Source organism: Diabrotica undecimpunctata, chromosome 4 (assembly GCF_040954645.1).
Source record: "Diabrotica undecimpunctata isolate CICGRU chromosome 4, icDiaUnde3, whole genome shotgun sequence".
Lineage (NCBI taxonomy): Eukaryota > Metazoa > Arthropoda > Insecta > Coleoptera > Chrysomelidae > Diabrotica > Diabrotica undecimpunctata.
The window spans coordinates 115,886,280-115,913,589 of record NC_092806.1 but is presented as its reverse complement, the minus strand read 5'-3'; the positions used below and the strand labels follow the sequence as shown (position 1 = coordinate 115,913,589).

The following is a 27,310-nucleotide window of genomic DNA, read 5'->3' as shown; positions in this document are numbered from 1 at the left end:
TTTTTCGTTGTATATAGGTCTATTCCTATCTTCTATTTATATGTTGATATTTAATTTATCATGTCATATTTTTTTCTTTATCAAGAATTAAATCGTTTTCATCAAATATTCAATTTAACTTAATTCATTTCGAATGCAAATAAATCGATGGTGGTTTACTTAAAGCCATCTTCTTTTTATGTAGACAAGGCTCTGTCTGTTTTCAATGTCCCTCCATAAATTGTCGTTCCATTGTCTTCGTGGTCTTCCTACTGATCATCTTCCTATTGGGGAACCGTCCCTTGTCGTCTTTATTACTCTATTTGTTGGCATTCGGCTTATATCTCGTTCCGGTGCTTGATGTTCTCCGCTTTGCATCTTCATCGTATATCTGTACTCCTAGCTTTATCCCATAGTGTTTTACCATCAATTTTTCTAAGTTCTTTCATCTCTGTTGTTTCTAACATCCATTCTGTCCTCTGTGTCAGGTCGTGTTTCTGGCGCGTATGTCATTATTGGTCTGATGACTGTTTTGTGAATTCTACCTTTCTTTTCCTTCTCGATTTTTTTATTTCTCCATAACGTTTCATTTAGGCAATCTGCGGCTCTGTTTTCGATCTTTTTGATTATTCCTAGAGATATCTCTCTTGCGTACAATAATTGGATAACGTCCCATAATTTGACATAGTCAAATGCTTTCTTAAGGTCCACGAAACACAGATACGCCGGTGCGTGTGTGATAAATATAGCGTCGGTGCATGATCTTCCCGACCTAAAACTTATTGTTCTTGTGCTAGTGTTATAATTACATTAAGTTTATTTGTTATGACGTTGGTTGTTAATTTTAGTGTTGTGTTTAATAGAATAATTCCTATGTAATTTTTAGGGCTTGATTTGTCTCTTAGGATGCGTAATCTTCATTCTTGAGGAATTCCGTTTTGTTCTATTATTTTTTGGATTAGTTTTAATAGTCGTTTGGTCAGATCTGGTCCTCCGTACTTTAGGAGTTCGTTTGATATTCTGTTATTTTCTGGTGATTTTCTATTTTTTTTAATTGTCCTAATGCTTCTTTTACCTCTTCCTCCTCTATTTATTTCTTCATTTGTCGTCACCTCTGGTGTTGGTGGTTCATTATCGTCTTCTTCTTCGCGTGCCATATCAGAATTATCCGACTTTGGCGATCACCATTGCGAAGGCTTCTTCATTATCGTCACCTTTAGCAAATAGGGATCGAAAGTGATCTATCCATGTTTCCTTCTAAAGGTGTTTCGTTTTCATTAGTTAGTTCTTCTTTCTTCTTTGTCCTGTGATCATTCTCCATATTTCTTTTTATGTTCCATAGAAGTCGTGTTCCATCTATTTTGAGAAGCTCTGCCAGTATTCCCTTTTTATTTGTCTAACTAAAGTATTCGTTTCATTTCTGTTGCCTATTGCATTTGTTGTGTTCTGTATTGTAAAAAGGCTTTCTTCTTTTCTTCACATTTTGTCTTCACTTCCTCTCTAAACCATGGGGTTTTCTTTTTTGGTATATTACTGTTTGTTAATTTCCTCTCCCCAAGTGATTCTGTCGCTGTGGAAATGATGTTATTTTTGAACTTTTCCCAGGTTTTCTCGATGTTATCGTTTTCTAATATTTCATTTTCAGCTGTCTTCTCTGATATTATGTTTCTGTATTTTATGGATTCCGTATTTAAGTCCTTCGACTTTGATTTTTGTTTGTGTTGGCGCCTGATAACTAAAAATAACAACTATTGATAACTATTGCAAGGTGCAGATTATTTGCTCATTAGGTTTTTTTAAGTAGCAGGTAAAGAGTAAAAAACAATATTTTTTTAATACAATTTAATGCATAATTCAAAGAAAAAAGCTTTACATATGGTCTGTAATTTAACTTGTATTTGGAGCGCTGGAATTGTTTCTACTTTTTGTTACTGTCGGCTGGTGATTTAGCAGAGCCTGTAACAGAAAAATAATATTAAATCAAGATAATTAGCTAAAATAAAGAGTTTACTCATGAGGTACGGTTTTTTTATGAGAAATAAAACATCGGATAAATAAACAACTAACAGGATTAGGGTGACAAATAGACAATTTATAGAAAAGAATAGGTCACAAATGAAGTTAAAATGAGAATGCGCATGACATAAAATGTTTATTCGCTATGATATCAAATTCTGTGCATCATAAACAAAAGCATTGATTAAGACGAAATCTTGATAATAAAACGAGGACATTGAAAATAGTCATGAATTAAACGGCATAATTGGTTGAAGGCAACAATGAAATTGTGTCTTATATGAGCATATAAAAAGAATTGAGAAAATTAGATTGGCAAGAGAAATACACACCGACAAATTTACGAAAGATGATTACAGGCAACACCCCACCCTAGATATTGCTTCGGTGAGATTGTAACGTTCGTCACTTTCTAAGTATAATTTAAACATCAATAATCTCTTATAAGCGCTAATAGTTAGACAAACCATATTACCATAGAAATTTCAATCTAATAACGCGTAGAACAAAGATTCATAACTACTAAAGGCCCGTTTTCACGCTACGTCTTATTGTACGTTTTGTTGGATAGGATGCGCATGACATAAAATGTTTATTCGCTATGATATCAAATTCTGTGCATCATAAACAAAAGCATTGATTAAGACGAAATCTTGATAATAAAACGAGGACATTGAAAATAGTCATGAATTAAACGGCATAATTGGTTGAAGGCAACAATGAAATTGTGTCTTATATGAGCATATAAAAAGAATTGAGAAAATTAGATTGGCAAGAGAAATACACACCGACAAATTTACGAAAGATGATTACAGGCAACACCCCACCCTAGATATTGCTTCGGTGAGATTGTAACGTTCGTCACTTTCTAAGTATAATTTAAACATCAATAATCTCTTATAAGCGCTAATAGTTAGACAAACCATATTACCATAGAAATTTCAATCTAATAACGCGTAGAACAAAGATTCATAACTACTAAAGGCCCGTTTTCACGCTACGTCTTATTGTACGTTTTGTTGGATAGGACAAATCCTATACAATAAAACGTGGCATGTAAACAGCAAAACGTACGTCTTGTCGAATCGAAATGAAATCCAAGGTCAGATCGTAGAAATGATGGGAGAAGCATAGTTTTGCGAGAACTGATAGGATAAAACGTTACATGAAAATACATATTTAGACAAGTCGTCCGATCTTGACTTATTTGACGACTAGTTCCACTGCAGTTCGTTTCATTTTTCCCAAAAAAAGCCTAATAATGTCAGATTTGCGGCAATGCACCCACGATTTTCTCGGGGAATTTATTGAATTGTATAAAAGTTTTTAAGTAGTTATGTTTTAAAACCAAGTAGATTGAATTACAGGTCTCAGGAATTATTTGGCTTAACGCTGGTTTGGATATTATAATTGTGAACTCCAAGTCCTTGTGAACTCCAAGCGGCTTGTTGTAAGATATCTGAGAGTTGCTGTGAGTCTTTCATGGGGTGTAATGGCTTTTCTCATGAGGTGTCTTATTTCAATATGTATGGTGTTACCAACTCTAGCAATTGACAATAGGCTGAGGTGTCCATTCGCAAATAATTGCGTCAGTCATCTGGTTCGCCTCTTTTAGTAACGAGACGTGGGAATACTGGCTTCTTTTTAAAAGCCCACTCTCTTGACCATCTTGTCTTTTCCCTCTTCATCCCCTTTTTCCTCAGTCGTATTATCTTTATAGTTGAAAAAATAAAAGAAAGCAGCCGTGTTTCCTCCATTATAAAAAAAACACTAAACAAACTTCACACAACTCAAGACTCTGAATTAGAAATGAGGTAGAAAACGGAAGGAAAAAACGTAGTGTGTATACACTGGACAAAACGTACATTTTGTCGTACGTTTTATATGACCCACAAAACGTACAATAAGACGTAGTGTGAAAACGGGCCTTTACACAAGATTAAAAACCTTGGGCTTTTTATTTTTCTCACTCTCTTCTTTCTTCCTAACGAAAACAGAAAATAATAGGGTCTATATTTTTTTAGTCATCCTACAATATAAATAATTTCTACATACTGGAACATTACAAGTCAAAGGGGCTAGAAGCTTTATTGAGTTTATGGGTTAATATTGATTTGTTGGATTTCATTCACCAGCATTTTGGAATTCCGTTCATTTGGGACTGGAATAGTTGGAAAATTATTCCAATGTCGTACCTACTAGAGGCTCTTGGAACCAGTCGTTGATTCTTAACTATATTATTTGTTGTTAAATATTACTTTTGATTTTTGACAATTTTTATATTTTAAATTTTACTAAATAACTTCTTCTTCAAGGCATTAATATTTTTTTTAATAATAATTAAGTTCATCCAATAATCATTTATTTATACATTTAAATATTTATAAGGTGATGCTATAACACCCCCATTATCTCTCTAATTGTCAGGTATTTGTGCACTCATATAACCGGAGAGTAATAATATATTTTTTTCTTTTTTGATCATAATCAGGATAATCTCAACTTAATTTGCTTATATATTTAAATCGAAAGCCGAAGTGCAGAAATACTCTTTCTAGTAGGCGAGTAAACATTACCGAAGAAAAGCAAGCAGAAAAGCAAAATGCAGCGATTTTAGACTAATCTGCGAAAGTAGGATGGGTAATAAGCAATTTGGATTTAGAAACGGTCTAGGAACTAGAGAGGCACTATTCTGTATGCGCGTTCTATTACAAAAAAGTTGTGAATTCCGAAAGAATGTTTATGTTTGTTTCATCGACTTCGAGAAGGCGTTCGACAGAGTACAACACGATACACTTTTCGGTTGCCTACGCGCAGCAGGACTTGACCACTATGATATAAGACTGCTGAAATACTTATATTACAATCAAGTAGCCTCTATCCAAATTGAAGACAGTCCGACTGAAAAAATATCCATCAAACCTGAAGTACGGCAGGGTTGTGTTTTGTCACCCACTCTTTTTAATCTGTACTCTGAAGAAATCTTTAGGGAGGCTTTGGATGACAGACAAGAGAGAGTAAGACAAGGTGGAGAAGTAATCAACAATATTAGATACGCTGACGATACAGCCATTCTTGCAGAAAATTTACAAGATCTTCAAACATTACTAAATCTAGTCAGTGAAGCAAGTTATCGGAGAGGCCTAAAAATCAACATTTCAAAGACAAAGTGGATGGCAGTTGGAAAGATCAATATATATCAAGGTCTGATTTCTCTTAGTGGAGAGGAGATCGAAAGGGTTAATCATTTCAAATATCTTGGCAGCTGGTTAAATGTAAATTGTGACTCTGATGAAGAGATAATAACCAGGATCGAAATATCACGTAAGGCTTTTATGACCTGGAAACCAGTTTTATGCAACAGAAACCTGTCGATGAATATTCGTAAGAAGGTCCTGAAATGTTATGTGTGGTCTATCCTATTGTATGGTTGTGAGACATGGACGTTAAAAACCACAATGCTAAACAAGTTAAAAGCATTCAAATTGTGGTGCTATAGACGAATCCTAAAGATATCGTGGGTTTCGCACACTTCCAATGAAGATGTTCTTCAAATGATCAATTCAGAACGTCTGCTCATAAACACCATAAAGAGAAGAAAAACAGAATACTTCGGCCATATAATTAGAGGACCTAATTACCATCTACTTCGGCTTATAATACAAGGGAAAGTGAAAGGAAATAGATGGATTGGTCGAAAGAAACTTTCATGGCTGCGTAATATTAGACAATGGTGTGGTTCCACAGTAGAAGAATTATTTCGCGCAGCAGCCGACAGAGAAAGGTTTCAGGAAATTGTAAACATGATGACGGCCAACGTCTGAATGGGCAACACGGCACCCAAAGAAGAAGAAGTAGGCGAGTAAATTACCTTTTTTTAAATAAATAGTTTGTACTTGTCTTATTATTCAATTTAGTATTAGGGTGTACAAATTAGTTGACAGAGTTATTTTTTTTTTAGGCAGGTAATCAACAAACTATACATAATAGGTGAAGGGTAATATAGGTTAGATTTATTGTTAATTGTATATTTTCCATAACAAAGTAGGGATTAAATTGCTGTTTTATTAGTATCATTTTTTCCTCTTATTCTCATAATTTAATTAAAGCAACCTTTACAGCAATATAATATACTTTGGGAAGTAACCTTGATACTTTCCTGGTGCCCACAATTTTCTTTTTAGATTGTTTGTTATTTCAGTACTCTTTTTTTGATCTCATATCCTTAATTCTTTTATAAAGAATTAAGGATATGTGATCAAAAAAAGAAAAAAAATTAATTAATCTTTTAGAATTATAAAATTGGCCGAATCCTTCCTGAGTTTAATTGGTCATCCTACAGCATAGCCTGCTAGCCAAGCGACAATACGTCTCACAGTATTGTGTTGTGAGCACATCTCTTCGATTTTTGTTAGATTGGCCACTAGATCGGCCAACTCCCTTTCTTGTTAAATTTGTGCTCACCACAGAAACCCACATATACAATTTTTGTTACAAGATACGTACTAAAATTGGAACTACATATGCAGGGGGGATTAGCATGGGCTCTGTACAAGGATGACACGTAAAATTGGGGAAGTTCTCACTCTGACACGACACGCCCCAATAGCTAATAGGGTGTACGTCCTATGGATATATAGGACTGATGTGAATATATAGATATTAAAATGGGTATAACCAAATAAACATCCGCGATCAATTGTGAACACACGCCTTATTGGCATCAGGCAGTCATTAATTGTAATTTGTTGAATAATCATGACATGCCTTCACACAAACACGAAATACACATCCAGAACTACACCACGCTTAATTGGCAATCAATTAATCAATCAATGAATCACAAGACAACCGGACCACAAGTAGCTTATCATACGATGACATTTGTTCTGCGACTACTCCGTTTCCAAATCACTAAGTGTGACGTCATCGTGTCCATGAAATATATGGTAAAGGAGATAAAGGGTTACATAAGTGATGCCCAAGAAACGTGGCGAACTCTGAGCGATTAGATTCTTAGTAGGGTAAGCACGCACTGCAGTATTTGATAGCATTTCGTCCCAATAACTGGGACTTTGTTTCTGACTTAAATAAGTTTGATAGTCCTAATCTGGGTTTTACAGACGAACCTTTGATACAGTAAAATAGTAGTTTAATGGAAGATGTCTAATATTTCAATTGTCTGCAGTGCGACCAGTGAAGGACAGACGACTTCCAGAGAAAAAACCCTTCCCTAAAAGCAACAGAAAAACAAGATTCAAGCCATAAAAATGAAGTGTAAAGTGAGTTTGAAGTCTGACAAGAATAGACCGATTAAGAAGTTCATTAAGTTAGAGAAGTCCTTAAAGTAGAATCTATCTTAAAATTAATCGAAAAAAAAAACAATTGAACTGGTGAGGTTACTTGGTGAGAATGAACAACCAAACAAAAAAGTTAGTCCAGTCGGATTAGACAAAAAATGACGAGCTACCGTAAATTTTATTATTCAAATTTTTAGGGGGGAGGCAATACTAGCGTAAATTTAAAATCGCGACTGAATCCAACCTTTGCGTTAGTCAAAATCTTGAATTTAAAGGAGAACCGTTTTTGCTTAATATATCCGCCCCGTTTAACTTTTCGATAAATATGGTACATACTAAAATTGTTACAAATGCGATTTCCTAATTTCTTTTTTACAAGCATAATTATTGAATTATCTCTTTTATTATTAACTTTACGACATGGATGTACCTAAACAAACATGGAGAGAATTATATTGCATACAATGTTGATTTATTTGATTTTTTTGTGATTCCATCAACAGTTAAGGTCCTAGATAAGTTTAACGAGACACAAGCGATTAACATACCCTAGACCCTGACATCATCAGCTGCAAGCCATACAGTACTGAACCTACGACTTAAAATATGGATTTTATTAAAAAAATGAAAGTTCAAAATTTTATATAAAATATAATTCTCTTAATTTTTTTGTAGGTACATTCATGTCGTAAAGTTGATAATAAACGAGATAATTCAAGAATTATGTTTCCCCTCTTCCACTATTTTTCCTCTTAACTCGGAAAATTTCGACCGCACGAAAAATTTGCAAAAAAGATGTTGGCAAATGCAATTTTCTTACAGTTCTTACCATTTTTGTCGAAAAGTTGAAAATGGCAAAGAAATAGTGGAGACCTTTAAATTTTGAGATGGCGGTAAACGCAACGGTTCGATTCAGTTGCGATTTTAGGTGCTACCGCACCAAACCTTTTTATTCGACTTTATATATTTTTTTTTAGTTACAATGTATTTTTTTGTAAGTGGGTCGGAAATTGTTAATAACAAATAAATTATAACACGAAGAGGACTGCCTAATCTCAGACTATAAAACCGTTTAAAGATATGTCTAAAATATGGTTCCTTAAATTTTGAGCCAGGTTCTGTAGATGCAATAATGTGTTTCGCCGTATTTATATAATAATAGTCTCCCGTTTTATACCGCTTCGCGGCTTTGGGAGTATAGCAGGGTAGTCTGCTATATCTAGGGCCTACGGTATACAAGAAAGGTAACATGGCCAGTGCTACGCTTCAACCGCCTATTATTACCCCTGGTTTTACCCAAGGTACTCATTTTATTCAGGCTGAGTCGACCTGAAGCCTATAGACATTTTTAAAAATGTCTAGTTGTTCTTGCCGGCGGTAGGATTCGGACCACCGGCGTGCGAGGCAAGCATCCTACCGCTTGCGCTACGCAGGCCCTTCGCCGTATTTTAGGCGGTTTATGAATGCTATGACGTTTTTTTTTTGTTTCAAGGAATATATCACCTGTTGTATCACCTCCACGTCTCTCCTTAGATATTACACCACGATTATTAAACTGCTTACTTATATTATTAACCCTACATCGTGACATTACTAAAAACTTTTAAAACTGTTGATAAGAAAGCAAATTTTACTTACCATCTCATAAATATCTTACCTTGTTCACAAGGGCATTCCTTGCCGCACTTACAACCTGAGTCGCATTTGCAAGACGTTTGGCAGCAGTCTTCTAAAAAAAACAGATTTAAAATAGTATTGACAAAGATTATACGAAGATAATTTGTATATCTCGTTTAATTTGTCATCGTCTTACACACATTTCGGGTCCTTGCCTTTATTAGAGAGAATTTGCAAATATGATATAAAAAATACCTTCTTTCGTATATCGATGGTTGGTAGGCAGAACATTTTATCTAGTATGATAGGGGCACAGTCAAAATAAATCAGATAAAAGCAAGTATATTTAATAGAAAATCAAAATCAATAAATCAAATTTAATAAGTCTTTCTATGAATTATTTTTCTATTAAGGTCACTAGATGGACTCAGATATATGGATGGTTGAGCTTCTCTTTTCGTCTTTTATGCAAGTCACTTTGTAATAGAGCAAAAGTCCAAAAAAAGTATAAGAACTTGGCAAATTTGACGAGATATGAATATTTGAACTCGCGTTATATCCGATTTTTTTTTAATCGTTGCGACATCTCTGTGGTGGTGTTAATGTCATTAATTTTTTTATATGTATTGTAGCGATTATATTTGCCTACCACCTTGGGTACCATTTATAGGGGGTTGAAAACTGGGGACAGAAATTACTGGACTGGAGATAGGGTAAGCAAGCAAACGGCTGTTCTTGGTTTGTTTGGAGAGCTGCGTCGTAAGTGAATAAAACAGGGACTGGAAAGGGGTAACTACAACGGAAGAAAATACAAAAACTACAAAAAAGTACTTACATGGATTTCCTGGACAACACAATACAAGAAGGTTCCTCAACTATTTAAATTTGGACGCCGTTTACAAAAATCTTCCTGCTGGATAAAAGAAAGGCTCTTCTTTTATAAAAAATATAAAAAGGGTTAGAATCTTTTTAAAGGAAATAATACTACACTTGCTACAATAGCTGCTAGGCCTCGAATGATGAGCTTCGTGATCCGGATGGCACTTGGTGCATCTTTTCGTCCGGGGAGGAGTGTGGGAAATTAGTTATGGGGCACGTACACATGACTCATCAGGCTTTACGCGCGAAATGTGCTACTGGTGAAAAACAGAAGCTTAATAACCACAAACCACACAACTACATGGAATGTCTGTTGTCTTTTACAATCAGGCAAAAAAACTATTCTGCATAAGGAACTGGACCGAACCAATATTTCCTTCCGTAACGAGGGGCACTACCCATCTAATTTAGGACATTATATGTGTTTCTCCGGAAGAATAACAAAAAGTATTAATGGTGTTGGGTTTTGAGTTTCAAAATCTCTTTCTTCTTATATCTATTGAGCTATCAGTTATCGTATCATTTCCTTAAGACTAAAAAATGGATTATTATTCCCCCTCTATTATTCATTTGGTTGCATATATGCACCTACCTCAACTATTGATGATGATACAACTGAATCTCTATTCGACGAACTGGAATCATGTTTCCAAAATAAAGAAATCGCTATTATTACGGGCAATTTAAAATCAAAAATCGGTATTACTATGATTTACAAATATATAAACCATGTCGTGGGCAGATATGGAATAGGTGAACGTAATCCAAGGGGAGATCGTCTTATCCAGTTCTGCGTTGACAATTATTTCGCAATAATGATCTCCATCTTAGAACATATGTATATATCTTAGATATGTATAAGCACCATCCCAGAAGGTTGTACACTTGCATTTCACCTAATGGACGACACCGAAATCAAATCGATTACATAATGATTAAACATCGTTGGAAAACATCTATTAGCCAATATACAACAAGACATGGTGCTGACTGCGGCTCTGATCACCAACTCATTTTTGCAACACTAAAGCAAAAATTCAGGCTTTGTGCTAGGATCCGAAACAAGAGGCTATAACAAATAAAAGATACACAACAATTTAAAAGCCAATGTAATGAAATATTGTAAAATATTTTACCAACTATGAACACTCATGATTTCGAAAAGATGTAGCTATATTTTACAAATACCTTGATACAGATCTTAAATGACTGAGAGTCACAGTCTAATGCCGATTCAACCGGACCAAAAAAAGTGTAGATGTCTGCAGATACTTTGACATCGTTGAAGAATGCAGAAAATTCAAAATTGCTGGAATTGAGAACCCACTTAGGTAATCCCAGTATTGATAGTTATCTAGAGCTGTTCAGGCTGCTTGTAGACGAGATAAGAACAAGGACATAGAGAAAAATAACACCAAAGAAATCTTCGATAAAGTCAGACTACTCCTATGTAAATTCAAGCAAAAATCTTGGTCTATCAAAAATGATAAAGGAAATCTACAGACGGATGTTAACAAGGTTATAGCTGTTCCCACTTCGCTCTTCTTCAACAGAGACATATCACACTCCTCTCGCAGATACCGACAACAGAGTATTTAAATCTGAACCTGACATAATTTTTTCCGGGGTTGAACATTCTTTAAAAAGACTTAAGTTAAATAAAGCAGCAGGCTATGATTTCATTACCGCTGATGTATTGAAACATCTTCCATTATGTGGAGTTAGAATATTACATCGATTGTGTAATGAAATCTGGCATACAGGCGTCTGGCCTAAGGATTAAAAAAAGACCATAATCATACCTCTACATAAGAAAGGTAACAAATAATTGTAAGAATTATAGACTACTAGCTCTAGTATTACACGCCATTCAGGGATGATCATCTACATCCTGAAACATCATCTAAAAACTTCACAAGTTGGCAAATAGTACCTGAGCAGGCTAATTGCAAAGCGGCAAAGCAGGCAGAGGCATACAAAGGCCTTTGATAATGTTAGATAGGACAAACTATGAAACATACTGACGACAATGGATGTACCTAAATACTTGACTCTCCTTATTAGCAAACTGTATCAAGATAGCCTGGATATATTCGAATGGACAGATGATGCCTATCTGATGAATGCATTTTAGAGAAGGGAGTATGCCAAGAATGCTTTTTATCTCCCTTATTATTTAACATCTATACCGAGTTCATAATGCGCAGTGTTTTGGATGGGGGAAGGGAGAGTAAATGTAGGCGGTGAGAAATCTAAAATACTAACTTATTAAAAAAATTAACGAGATAGAAAGTGTTAAGTTAACTCAGGGTTAACTACTACAAAACCAAAATCATTGTTATTGATCGCCAACAACACTTTCCTGAAACCCGAACTATTGCGAGATGCCAGGTAGTCACCTTTATGATATATATTGGAGGTCTAGTTAAGAACACAGGCAATTGTGAACTCGAAATTTGAATTTTAAAATAACTTGGAAACCCGCACTAGTATAATAATTAAATTTTGAATTTTAAATTTTACAGTATGAATATAATGTAATCGTTCGACTTGTAGAAATGATTTCGGAAATGATTTTGTTTATACTTTTAACATAGTAAAGGAGTGAACATGAAGAAAGCGAACGGAAACATTATTAATTTATATATATATATATATATATATATATATATATATATATATATATATCATTGCAATAAATATTATAATAAATGTATAACATATATAACAAATGATTCTTAATGCATTTTTATGCAATGTTCTTATAAATTTTTCTTTTTTATAGAATATTTAAAGCAAAACCACGTACCTTTTAAACGCTTATACTTATAATAAAGAAATTTGGAGGGAAGTAATAAACAGACGTAGGCTCCTTAACTAGTCTTAACAAGTAACGCAATAGTGACAGATGACGTTACAGCGCCACTGTGACAGATGACGTTACAGCGCCACTGTGAAGATAATTTTAAATAGGACCTTATGGCAAGTGATACCTCATTTAAAAGGTATTAAAAATACCTATTCAACGATACTAATTTTATTTGAATTTAAGCTCATTTTGATGAATAAATTAAATAAATACTAAAATTGTAGTTTCGCATTAAATTAATAAATATTAAAACCTCCGCCTCTGGTTACGTGTCAAAAACTTGACGTTTTTCAATTCTCTAATTGTTTTACGTCAACGTCAACTTTTTTGATAATTAACCAGAGGCGAACGTCAGAATATTTATTAATTAAGTGCGAAACTACAATTATTTTAATATACCTATTCAATCATACTAATTTTGTTTGGATTTAAGATGATTTTGACGAATAAATTAAATAAATACTAAAATTCTAGTTTGGCATTTAATTAATAAAAATTGTAACGTTCGCTTTGGATATTTGTCAAAAAAGTTGACGTTTGTCAATTTTCTAGTTGTTTTTAGTTTGCAAACGCGTTTATAGCTTAATATTTATTTTATGTTTTTGCTTAGTTTAATCAATTCGAGTTTAGTCAAGTTGTTTTTATTTAGTTGTTCTTAGTTAATATTTAGTTTAGTTATTGTTTAACGAGACGTTTAAATTTTTACAAAGGCAGAATGGTACGTACTGTAGCCAACAAAGTAGCAGCTGTGTTAATAATTGGTGAATTTGAAAATAATTTTCATGAAGCGGAACTTCTTTTTAATGAGAGGTACCCCGATCGACCTACATCGAAAGCATATTTGAGGAAGCTTCTTCGGAAGTTGAAACAAACAGGTAGTGTTCAAGATGTCAAAGGATCTGGTCGACCAACAATTAGTGATGACAAAAAATTAACATAATTTCAGAAATGGTAGTGAACCTTACTTCTTCTACAGCCCAAGTTGCATCTATATATGGAACCAGTCAAAAGACAGTACACCGAGTGTTGGCTGAAAACAAATTTCATCCATACAAATTAAAAATTGTGCACCAACTTTCAGATGATAACCTCGACCGAAGACTAGAATTTTGGGAAAATAAGTCCAATAAAATTAACCAACAGCCCGATTACATAAAAACAATTTGTGACAAGTACTTTTTCTCTCAATGGAAATGTTAACACACACAATGTGAGGTATTGGAGTGACACAAATCCTCACGTCTTTCGTGAAACAAATACTCAATTTCCAAAAAAATAAATGTTTCAGCAGGTATTTGGGGAAACCGCATAGTTGGGCCTGTTTTTCTTAATACTGACTTAGCCGGTGAAGTATATCTGGAGGTGTTACAAAATGGAATTGAACCGTTAATACTTAAAATTCTGGAGGATAATCCAGATGAATTCGGCAACTTGAAAATAACGTTTCAACAAGATGGTGATCTCGCACACCATTATGGTGCAGTAAGACGTTACCTAGATGAGGAATATCGTAGTAGATGGATTGGACTACGAGGTACGATAGAATGGCCAGTTCGGTCAACGGACCTCACACCATTAGATTTTTTTCTGTGGGTATACTTGAAATCTAAAGTTTACGCTACAGCACCCGAAAATATTGATATTTTGAAACAACGAATTGTTAAAGAATGTAGGACCATTTCCCCAGACACATTTGAATGATTACGTCAAGAGTTTGGAAATAGGATGCATTACTGTCAGTAGATGTCGATGGAGCACATTTTGAACACTTTATATAAGAACTGGTTGTTAAATATTTATTAATTAAATGAGAAGCTACAATTTTAGTATTTAATTTATTCATCAAAATGAGCTTAAACTTAAACAAAATTATTATAACTGAATAGGTATTTTCAATACCTTTCAAACGAGGTATCATTTGCCATAAGGTCCCTTTAAAATTATCTGTCACAGTGGCGCTGTAACGTCATCTGTCACTATTACGTCACCTGTTATGAATAGTTGAGAAGCCTACGTCAGTTTATTAGCTTCCTCCAAATTTCACTATTATGAAAATAACTGTTCAAAAGATACGAGGAAGGGGGAACGGACTTTTGACTAGCACTGTATATACATATTTCTTGTTCAAAATAATCTATCTTATATGAAAGCTTATCAGCTTTCTACAGACTATTTAGTTGTTTTGGCATAGCACAATCACAATACACATATATTACACAATACAACAATAATTAGTTTTTAAAGCTATTAGTCTAAATTTAATATATATTTATAAATACAATTTATTATATATATATATATATATATATATATATATATATATATATATATATATATATATATATATATATATATATATAGCATTTTTCATATAAAAATGCTTGCACGTCACAATTTATTTAGTGACGTCACTTATACTTAAAATTTCCAGAACGTCAACCTTAGAGTTCATATTTTCCTAACACAGCTAATAATACGAAACCCATACGGAACTGCTAGATCTTTCATAGGCGTCAACATGGTGTAATAATCAGAAAAATGTAATCATCATTATATTGAAAATTTTAGAATTATATTGAATAAATAACCAAAAACATTTGTTATTATTAATAATATAAATTTTTTGAAATAACTTTGTAAGTCTAATATTCCACAAAATAATAATTTTAATTAAATAGATTAGACAATTGTACGCAACTAATACGGGCGGGAATACTTCAAATTTTATTGACAGTTCAGCGTGTGGCAAAAGTGTATAAAGTGTTGCCACTTTTTTAGAGTAAGAATTTTGTTTATGTTTTGATTTCTTAGACAATTTGATTATAATATAATATATATTAATAAATTGTATTTATAAATACATATTAAATTTAGATTAATAGCTTTAAAAACTAATTATTGTTGTGTATTGTGATTGTGCTATGCCAAAACAAATAAATATTCTGTAGAAAGCTGACAAGCTTTCATATAAGATAGATTATTTTGAACAAGAAGAGCTTTCTTAATTCCACCTCCGACTCCTTGGGACATTTATGATGATTCAGAAAAGGATGTTTGTGGGAGGCACAGATTGCTACGGAGATGAAGACTCTTGTAATATTTATAATGTTTTATATAAATAAACTTGATGTTCATAAATTATATTTAATGATTATTGCAATTGTAAAGCCGACAAAGAAAATTATTACACTTATTAAAAAATTTAACATTTTTTAATACATATATTATTATTACAACTGAAACGATTTTATTTGCCCATTTTCGATCTAGTATTTTAAGATAGTACACTTTAGTCTAATTGTTCCAAATTTTAATAAATTTTGTTCGCCATTTAGGATCTGCCGTTTAGAATATTTAAATTTTGACATAATTCGTATTTAGCGTGGTCAAAAACCTTTCAGTAGGTACCGATTTATGTCCAATTAACTCAAGTTTTATAAAATTTGGTCCGCCATATTGGATTTGCCATTTTGAATTATTCAATTTTGTCATTAAATTCGTAATCATCAAGGTCGAAAACTTTACAGTACCTAATTATGTCCAAATAATCTGAAATATATGACATTTGATTCGCCTTTTTTTTATTTTGACTTCAAATTCGTGATCAGCAAGGCCGAAAACCTTATAGTACACATATCAGTCGAGATTTTAAATTAAAACTATTGACCAGCCCTAAAGGTAGGAAAAATAAAATTTTGGGTAGCCCGCCATGCAAGGTCAAATGACATCCCGGCTGGATTAATTCTTGGAGTTTTTCTTTAACACTTATCGTACAGACCTACAGACAACTGCACTATTTTAAAAACAACCTATTAGGTCCAAACAAAAACAGGAATATAGCGTCATGTAATAACTACGATATGTTCAAAAAAATCATTTATTTTATTTCCAAATATGGTACATAATACAGTCAACTACTTAATTACTAACTCATCTTGATATACACAGAACAGACTTCACCCTACAGTCGTTTGTATTTTAGCTTGATACAAAATTAGAATGGTCTTAGAAAATCTCAATGCATCTTCCACGGTAGTTAACGTATCCATATTTACACTTTACATTTCCTGCAAAATACCGCATCTTAGACGGTTTGGTAGCATTTTGAGGCGAAGCCGGTGGTTGCTCTTGTGCATCTATAAATAATAGTGAATACTGGAATTGGCGTGCAATGTGAGGGTAAAAGCAATTAAGCAGAAGAATATAATCAAATCTAGTGGCAACCCAAAAATAGATATATTTTAACCAAAGTGAATTGTACACCGCAGTCATCACAAAGGAAGAAAAAATCAAATTTTGTTGAAAATCATGAGCTATCTACTGATTTTTTTATATCATTCTTAAAAGAAATATCGATATAGTATACTTTTATAATTAGTTCATATGTTATAAGTAATTTATATGTTGTCCTAAGTAGTGTCACTGTTTTCTCCTCCATGAATATGTCTGTTGCACAATACTTGTGTTGCAGCCGTTACATCTTCGGTTACGACTTTAGCAGATTTGCTATAATAGATCCTCTTCCTGACATTGAGTTTGGGTGGGTTGGAGTAAATAAAAGGGCTGTTAGTGTCTCCAACCCGCCCAAACTCAATACTGTTTTTTCCTAACGAGTCATACTTCTTATATATATTGTTACAAATATGCATTTGACGTAACCCATACAACGGTTGCATCTCGAGACGACGATGACCTGTCCTTCTAGAAGTGTCCGAAAGTTCCGCGGGAGAGATCGACCCGTCAAACAAACGAATTAGAAGGTAGACTACTCCAGAATATAGTACATAATAACTTGTGTATATAAGCAGACCTTTTATTAGTTAGTTAGTTAAAAGATATAATCGTGCTGTAAACTTATAAATAATTATATTTATATAAAATAGAACAGCTCGTTTTATTTATTTAAAAACGGTACAATATATATATATATATATATATATATATATATATATATATATATATATATATATATATTGTTGTGGTATTTAAAATTGAAGGGTAAAAATATTAAATGTACGATGAAATCAATATTTCAGAGATTATAGAAAATAAAAAAATACTCGGAGCTGCCTGGAATTAACCAAAGGTAATCTTAGTCATAAATAATCTTTTGTATAAATATAACAAGTGAAATAGTGCGGGTACAATGAATAGAAGTTAACGATGGTTTTTCCCCATAAGCCATAAAGTGTTCCGTAAGCCGGATTTGCGCCATGAAAAGGACAATAAAAATAGTTAATAAATAAATGATTGTTCGGAAGATGTAAATATCCAGTAGAAATTAAGTGTCCTTGTAGAAATAATATGAATTAGGAAAGTTTGTAGGTATTTCTGATTTTATGTGGGAGTGGTATGCAAATTTCTGATTGGCCGAGAATTTGGAAAGTGGTGATGGGTGCGTATAATGAGTGGTTGGATGAATGGATAGAGGAGATGAGAGAGTCAGTTAGTTCCAGTTTATTAAAGTGAATGGTTGGTTTTCGAGGTGGTATCCAAGGGTAGAAAGTGATAAAGAATAAGTTGTGAGTTGGTGAAGTAATTGTGTCCGACGGTAGCTGATCTGGTACAAATTTGTAAGTAAACTTTTCTTACTTGTATTCTACGTATCGCTGTTTATTTCGGAACGAGAGATTAAGTTTGGCGAGAGAAAAAGAGGCTGGCATCATTGGAAAGGTACGTGCATATAGATAACAAAATTGAAAGGTGTGATATATATCATAAATCAAAAATTTTAATAATGTTTTATATATATTTTTTGTAAAGTTTTAAAATTAAAATTCTAGATATCACATTAATATATATATATATATATATATATATATATATATATATATATATATATATATATAATATATATATATATATATATATATATATATATATATATATATATATATATATATATGTATTTCACAATATATATTGTGTTTATTGTATTTCCACAAATAATATGGACGATATTCTGTAAAGTAAGTCAGTGCGCCCATAGCGTGCTAAGCCTTTTTTTGAAGCCGTTTTGAACAAACCCGTAGTTTCGGATCTAACAGGCTTATCCGAGATTGTGAAACCCCGTACAAGCTTGTATAGGTCTAGTGGCTGAGTAATATATGTTTTTGTAGTCACTTGGTAGTCTTCATAGCTGCTGTCGATTTGACCTTCAGAGGCTCTATGATTCCAAGACAAACAAGTCTTTGCTACTAGCTTACTTTCAGGATTGCGCTTTTTTGCTTCACCTTTGGCCGTTATACCACTAATGCATATGTAATTGTTGGTTTTACCATCATGTTATAAATATAATATAACATGTCTGGTTTTAAACCCCCCATTTTTCCATGAGGGCGTCTGGCTACAATATACGTAGTTACCATTGTCTCGGTTATTTGTTCTATCTGCTGATTCCAAGTGAGCATGGAGTTTAATGTTACCTGAAGGTACTTTACTTCCCTAACTAGATTTAGATTTGTATTACTCAGGCTAATAGGACCTAATCTCCTTCTGCTCTATAGATGTCTTGCATTTAAAATCTATTTTGTTATTACAGTCAGAGTTAGTTGCATTCTATCTCTGACTATTACATTGCCATGCGCTAAAATGACCAGATCGTCCGCATAACCCAGGAAAATCTCTGTAGTTGATGAGTTTAGCTATCACCTCATCCATGACCAGATTCCACAAGAGAGGAAATAAAACTCACTCCTGACAACCTCTGCGCAATAAAGTTGCGTATATCACAGCTTGTTTTGTATAAATCGGCAGCTTGTTTCGTCTATTACTTTTAGACGAATCACCCTTGTGAAAAGGGACGTAGATTTTGTAAAAAATTCCTGCTCTATGCACGTTCTGTCCCTGATGTATCGGTTTTTTAACCAATATACCATTCATAATGTACGTATCAACCAGTTGTTTCAGTGTCTTTAATATAAATGACATCAGGCTAATCAGCCCCAGGGACTTAGCTGTTTCCTGTTTGGTTTTACAACATTGTGCCATATTTGAGTATAAAAGCTACTCTTATAAGCGTCTATGCTATTGTTACATGCCTCAATCCTAAGCTAACATGCAGCATTGTAGATAAGTTTTTGTGTAGGTCATCTTTCCTCTGTACTGGATAAATCTTGTCCAGAACCGGTGATTTATAAGGCTCAAATGAATTTATTGTCCATTTGATTTTGTTTTTATCTTCCACTTCTTTTGTCAAACGTCAGTTTTCTCCAGAACCCTAAGTTATTATCTTTAGTCCAGGTTGCTGCCATATCTCTAGTGATATCAGTTCTGTTTCAGACTCGAAAAAGTGCACCCTGAAAAATTCTTTCCATGACACCATTCTTAATGTATTCATTTGACTTCTTTTGGTATTAGGGTACACTTATTTGAAGGTCCTTGGAAATTACTTTACGAAGCAATGACATTTCTGCGGTCTGTCCGTGTTCAAAGCTATATTATGTCTCAAACATCGCCAGCTCTCTGGTGTATCGCTTAAGCAAACCTTTTCCTCGTGGGCCAGTCATCCCATGAGAATGATGGTGTTACACCTCTGGATACACCAGTAGTTGTAGTACAAATCTCACCGCATGCTGGGTCAGTTGTATTGCGGCTGTCTAGTGATTTGCTGGTTGATAACGGTGTGGAGGTGGATGTGTATATCTACTCCTTGTTTAAACAGCAAATACTTATTTAATAATTTAATCAAAATACTAAGGAAGACATTTGGACCAACCCAATGCAGCGATAGTTCGTGGAGAATTAAAATGAACCACGAGCTGGATGAACTAATGCAGAGCGCAGATATTGTCAGATTTGTAAAATCACAAAGACTAAACTGGCTTGGTCACCTAGAAAGAATGCTAGATAATCGAGCTGTAAAAGTAGTCCAGAGATGGAAGCCCCAAGGAAACAGAACAAGAGGAAGGCCCCGTAAAAGATGGATAGACGACGTAGAGAGGGTATCCGACAGGGCAGAATGGAAGAACATTGTTAAGCAGGCCAAGACTCACAAAGGGTTGTAGCGCCATTAGAAGAAGAAGAAGACTTATTTAATGAGATAGCTGCAGCATCTGTCATATCCTCAGTTCATTTGCAGATGTTTGTTTGGTTATACGTTATTTACACCTCTGCTATGATCCTATAATATGCCCATAAGCGATTTCCCTATTAGCCATTGGGATGCGTCGTGTTGTGGATGAAAATTTACTCCTGCGTGGTATTCCCCACCTGGTCAATTCTGCGTGGTAGACTAGGAAACGTGGTCTCACAGACTCACACCGGCACGGATGTAATGTCAATTGATTGCGATATAGATATTGTAACAAAAGGAAATGATAAATATGTTATATATTATATATTAGATTACAGATGTTCCATAAAACTAATATATTTTTTCTGAGTTTCCAGCTGTTTTAGCTTTACGATAGAGCACAATGAAACAACGTCACCGAGGCATGATATCCTATATCTCATCCTACTACCCATTCATTAATTCATCTGCAAATCCTAACTTATTTTTATTCCAATTAAGTTAAATTTGTATTTTAAACACTTATTTGAGAAACCCCATAAGTGATAATTTTACCAAAATCGTTTTTTCACTAAAATGGATTTTTAAACTGTAAATAGTAAAGAAACGCTTTCAGTCAGTGCATTCGTACCCTAACAACAGCGGTATGATTTGGCGATGTATTAGAGAAAACATAAGTCCATGACTAAACGCGTTTCTCCTATGCAGTACACATGTCGTTATAATTTGGCGCAATAATGCCAATAATTTTCAGTCAAGTTCAATATAGTGTTATGAGTGCATAAATAAATGTGTAGTGAATACAAATACAGTAGTAATAATATTATGGATTACTTATTTGCATTATATCTTGACAAAAATATTTTAAAATGAGTGAAAGCGACAATGATTATAACGATATTAATTTACCTAATCAGAAAAATATAGGAATAGAAACACCCTACGAATATAGAAATGAAATAATAAAATGAGCTAGAGTCAAAGGAAACGAATAGAATACATCAATTGGAAGGTGAGTCTTTAAAACCAAATAGAAGTAGTGTTCTTCATGTTTTTTCTGACGGTTGTGGAGCGCAAAATAAAAACCACACTGTGTTAAAGTTTTTTTCCGCTTTGATTTCGCTCGAAAAATTTAAGGTCATTGACCATTATTTTTCTATTAGGGGTCATTCCTTTCTATTCTGTGATAGGAATTTTGCGGTGAATAAAAGAAAAATTAGAAAAGTAGACCGTATATACACAATGGAAGAATGGACATCTGATAAAACTTGATGTAAAAATAACTGCTTTAATGTGATATTGGTCAATACTGAAGACGTAATTGATTACAAAAGTTGGTGGCCAGAGTACTACAAAAAAACCATGTTATCCGCGTAATCCAGTGGCAAAAATATTCCAAGAAATCAGAAGGTTCAACTAAAAATAAGCCAATTCATGCATTTTCAGTACTCCTACGAGAACTCAAATGTATCACACCCTTTTATTAACGAAGTAGCCAATCCCTTCAGGATTAACAATAATAAAAAAAATACACTAATATTGCCTGAAGCATTGGAATATTCCAGTGGAAAGAATCCGATTAATTATAAGAAGATTGTTGATATACAAAAGCTACAAAGTTATATACCAGATGTAGAAAACATCAGAATTATTTTAATGAATTGTTCAACTGGCCCACAATGACCAATATTATACACGAAGAAGATAAATGATCACACTTTTCGTTTTTTTTTTTGAGTTGTAATAATATTTTTTGTACTTTTAAATTACGGTACAAAGTGTATTTTGTTTAATTTTAATTCCTTATAGAGTTATGTTTCAGGTGACGCTGAACAATTTATTTAAGAAACCCGATAAGTCAATCAAGTTTGAGCTTATAGAGTTTATTCTCAATCTTTTTTTCAAAAAATATTGGAGTGAAAAAGTCAAGAAACAGTTTATAAATGGAATTAGGTCAGTTTTTAACATGTAGAAATTTTCGTGTTTTCCTCACCCAGTTTTTTTCTTGTTTTCCGAAAGTTTTAGTATTGTGACTTATGGGGTTTCTCAAAAAAGTTATTTATTTACTATTATCACTTAAGCTTTGGCCTATTTTCCCTACGACAATGTTTCACTATTTTGTTGATATGTTGTTATCAATATTATATGGATAATAATAAAATAAATGAACATACTGTATAAAGCAGTAAAAATTTCAATAATATTCGTATAAGTTAAATATTTCCTTTAATTGCTGCTTAAACTGGCGCCCCATCCATGTGATATCAGGGAAAAATATTTTAATCCTAAATATACATTGACTCAGGTCTGTTATAGCGACACATATTTAAACAAAATATTCATTACTTAAATAAACACCACAGTATATTATTTGTAAACAAAACTAAATATACGTTGACTCAAGTCTTTTATAGATCAATATCATCATAATTACCTTTACCTCTATCTATACGCGGGGTCGGCTTCCTATTTTTATTTCTAATTTTTATTTCTAGACTTCCTCTCTTACTTCTTATTCTTATTTCTATGACATCGTTGTTTTTAAATCTGTACACCATAACTGGTCTTATGGTAGTTTTGTAGAATTTTCCGTTCAGTTTCACAGTAATACCGATCCTGGATACTTAAAACTCTTACTTGTCACAATCATTTCACTATATAAAGTTATCATTTTCCTTGTAGTAATTATATCTTTAGATGAATATTCCAAATACTCTGCTTTTATTCTACTCTTAGTAGAAGTCTTAAACTCTTTTCCTCAAGAGCGTCTTCTGGAATTTTCTACTAATACTACATCATTAGTATACCTTCAGTACTAAGGAAAGTTACGTTGTAGTTTCGCACTTATCTGGTTCATCACCAATAATAATAAATAAGCATTAAGCATTGAGTCCCGTTGCAATCCTACTCTCATACATGTCTAACAATCTTCACATATCCAACGGGAAATCCTTTCTTATGCTTCGACCGCCCACCATAGAATCTCTTGAGGAAGCTTTTGTTTCGTTATTTTCTTTATAATGAAAATTGTATCTACTGTTGATCTGTCTTGAATAAAACAGAAGTAAGTATTGCATATTTAGAATTCTTTATGGAACTTAAATATTCCTCTTCTTGAATTACTCTCTCCCATATTTTCTTATTGTGACTAAGTAGTTTTGGTAGCTCTGTGGTTTATGCACTGTTGTATATCTTCCTTGTTTTTGTAAATAGGTACTAATATACTGTTTCTCCATTCGTCTGGCATTAATTCCATTAAATAAACCTGTTAGCTAACTTTTTCCTGTCTCCAGTCACTACTATTTTTGCGCTGAATAAACCTTTTTTCTGTTCTTAGTAACATTTGCTTTTTTATATCAATGCCCAGTACAAGCAACTGATATTGTTGGCTCACAGTCTCTCTAACTATAAGCTTGCAGTCCTTACATTCACGTATGTTTTCTTTTCTCTAAAATAATCTATTTGGAAATTATTTTGTCCACTTTGGACAATGGTAATTTTTTGTTCCATGCTAAATGTAGCTGGAATAAAGTCCATGATCCTTTTCTATTGTAATAATAACGAGATTCGTTTACGACGCAGACAGTTTTTGCACAATTTAGTATTCGCTCTTATCGAACCGTAGCCTAACGTTCGTTCTTGTCAACCAATTATACCACGTACCCTGTCAGCGAGAATAAAGAAAATTACTAAGGTAGGTCCTTTAAGTCACCCTCGACATATTCCAGAAGATACTAAAGGCAGATGTGACTTTTGCGACATAATTAAATACAGACCCACCAGTCGCAAATGCAAAAAATGTATGTGTGATGGACACTGTCAACGCTTGCCCAGATTGTTTTGAGGATATTTTATAATAGATTTAAAACACACACACACACACACATATATATATATATATATATATATATATATATATATATATGTATATATATATATATATATATATATATACATATATATATATATATATATATATATATATACATATATATATACATATATATATATATATATATATATATATATATATATATATATATATATATATATATATATATATATATATATGTGTTTGTTTTGATTTTCAATAAATTTTTTTCCGAAGGTATTCCCAATATTACATATTTTGAAATTTTACTCCAAATAAATGCTCTAGCTGTAGTTTATTATTTTCACAAAGTTGTTTAATATCTACTTAAATCATTTCCGAAGCTAGTACAATACATTTAGGTCAGTAGGCCTAACCAAAATATATGCGGACAAATATACCGCGCGCCACCCACGGTGTCCAAATTATAAGCGCCAGCCATGAAAGGTTAAACAACTGTTCCAAACAATGATCTTACGCTTATTGCTCGATGGATTTCGCATATCTTCTTAAATATCAATATTGTAGTTTGTGTCCATTCCTTTGGGAGTTTTTTTACGTTTATGATTCTCTTGCACAACAGTTCGTACATTCTGCGTAACTCACCTAACTTATAATTTAATAAGATATGTAGCGTAAATACTGGTCAAAAATTAATGTGGAACACGAAATGCCAGTAAAAGTATCAATCTTTATTCAGAAATTTGAAAAATAGCAGTTTAGCTAACTAGCTAATGTATTAATTCTTGTATAATATTTGTGAACCATTTATTGTGGGACTAAATGATGAAGTAGTTAAAATATTTAGACCAGAGAGCCGGTAAAAACTGCAAAAATCGTAAGAGCGTTGTATACTGGTGTTTTGAACCGTTGCTATAATCATTAAAATAGTAGGTACTGGGCTTATGTTTTAAGTTTTTTTAAAGGTCTAATTTGGTCAAATTTGGTTAAATACTTTTTCAGAAATTTTTGGGTTGCCACTTTACTTTCACACAAATAGTAATATAAAAAGAAATACGGTAACTTACCAAAAAGCGATGCGGATATTATCGATACCACCAACAATATAACAAAACAAACCGATAGTACTTTCATGCTCGTTAGTATTAAATAATCATACTACCATGTAAAAAGTGCCCTACGAATGTTTTGTAGACAGATGATAATCAGTAAAAGAGAAAAGAGTAAATATGTACTCGTATTTAATTAAACTCTCCAGAGGTGTAGAACGTAATTAAGTTATTTGAAATAAATAGAATTGACGGAAAATACTTCAGTGCTGTAGTAATTAAAACGTAAAAATAAAAAGTTGAACAAACCATTCCTATTTTATATATCAATAAATAAATAAGTGGGTATATGGATTGTTTATAGTTACTTGTAATTAAGTAATTATACTCAATTATCGATTTAAAAATTTAAATGTATAAAAACATTAATTGGTATAATTTAATTCTTTTTGTAAATCAGTAAAAAAAATATATAAATACACTATGCAGATCGATAATTTTGACTTATTGAGACAGCATCTGGACAACAATATCGTCTTTTTATTACAAAATTCGTCACTTCTAGTGACCATCGATTAGTAAGACCGACGTGACAGTAGAAATATCAGTAAGCGCGGAGAGACAAGTACAAACAGTAAACAAAAAAAGTAACACACCGTGGTCATCACTAGAAGACAAAATTAAATTCGAACAATACATAACTGACCCTAATATTAACAGCCGTAAGACAATCTTAAATGCCCCAGATAAATTATGTTCCAGATATGAAAAAGAAAAAAAATAAGCTCTGAAACGAAAAAGAAAGCGAGACAGAGGAGACAACTTAAAGAGGAGAAAATGCATATCAAATAGAACAACATCAACAAGTAACGTTACTTGTCTAGATGGGAAGTGGGGGATTAAAAGAGAAATATTAAATCCAGGCGCAAGGATATTCACCTTGCAAACCAGCGCTCAGCACATAGGACACAGCTCAGGTTGAAGGACACAACGGTTAGCTTTGGGACGTGGGTCTAGAGATCTGGGATGGGGTTTATTAAAAAAAAAAAAATAGGAATTGAAACATACCAGTGAAAATAACAGACTTTGGTACTTAAAGAATGGGGAAAAAAAGGGTGCCACCTAGTCCTTTGTCGAGAGACCAGGAAAACTGTTGACCTATGAGAAGATTGGTTTAAGAAAGATTCCAAAAAAATATCAGATATGCAAAACCTCTCAAAAAAACCAAAATGCATACATGGTCAAAGAGAAAAAGAAGAAAACACAATTACCTTACATTGTCGCTCTACATTCTTCGTTCTTCTGAAGAAAGGAAGATTGTGAAAGAGTATTAAACAAATAATTGATACAAATTAACAATTTTTATTTCTTAAAAGTTCAGCCAGGTAAAAGGATTATAGAATGTTAACTCATTAGCAAAGTTAACATAAATCAAAACAAGGCAAATAACAAAAAAAAACGAAAAATTTAAGTTTAGACAAAACAGGTTGTAAATAAATATTCTAGCTGAAATGTGAATTTAAATAGCAAAGTTTATCAAAAATACTTTGACATTACCACAGTTATAGCATATTTATCATGATATTAATGTTATTATAACTTACTATCCAAAACAATACCTACAAATTACCTGAACAAAAACGTATTACTGAACATACAAACTCTTAGGTTGTACACGAAAAACAAAGATTATTACGCAATACAAAAAGATTGAGGGATATACCCTATACAGAAAAACGTCGCACTACACTAAAT

General features: G+C 33.0%; 2 long non-coding RNA genes and 1 other non-coding gene across 3 annotated transcripts in view; 1 reads left to right on the top strand and 2 right to left on the bottom strand.

Annotated features, from left to right (window-relative positions):
• Positions 1 to 1,804: 1,804 nt before the first annotated feature.
• Positions 1,805 to 27,310, bottom strand: part of LOC140439883 (uncharacterized) — a 35,747-nt gene continuing 10,241 nt past the window's right edge. The window contains exons 2-3 of the long non-coding RNA XR_011950743.1: positions 8,953 to 9,024; positions 1,805 to 1,935 (exon numbers count right to left, since the gene is read on the bottom strand). This is a non-coding gene — a long non-coding RNA (uncharacterized lncRNA). The remainder of the gene's footprint in view (positions 1,936 to 8,952; positions 9,025 to 27,310) is intronic.
• On the top strand, positions 6,480 to 6,587 carry LOC140440419 (U6 spliceosomal RNA). The gene has a single exon (XR_011950834.1). It is a non-coding gene; the product is annotated as a U6 spliceosomal RNA (small nuclear RNA).
• On the bottom strand, positions 16,522 to 25,821 carry LOC140439884 (uncharacterized). The gene is made up of 2 exons (XR_011950744.1): positions 25,574 to 25,821; positions 16,522 to 16,796 (listed from the first exon to the last, which is right to left on the bottom strand). It is a non-coding gene; the product is annotated as an uncharacterized lncRNA (long non-coding RNA).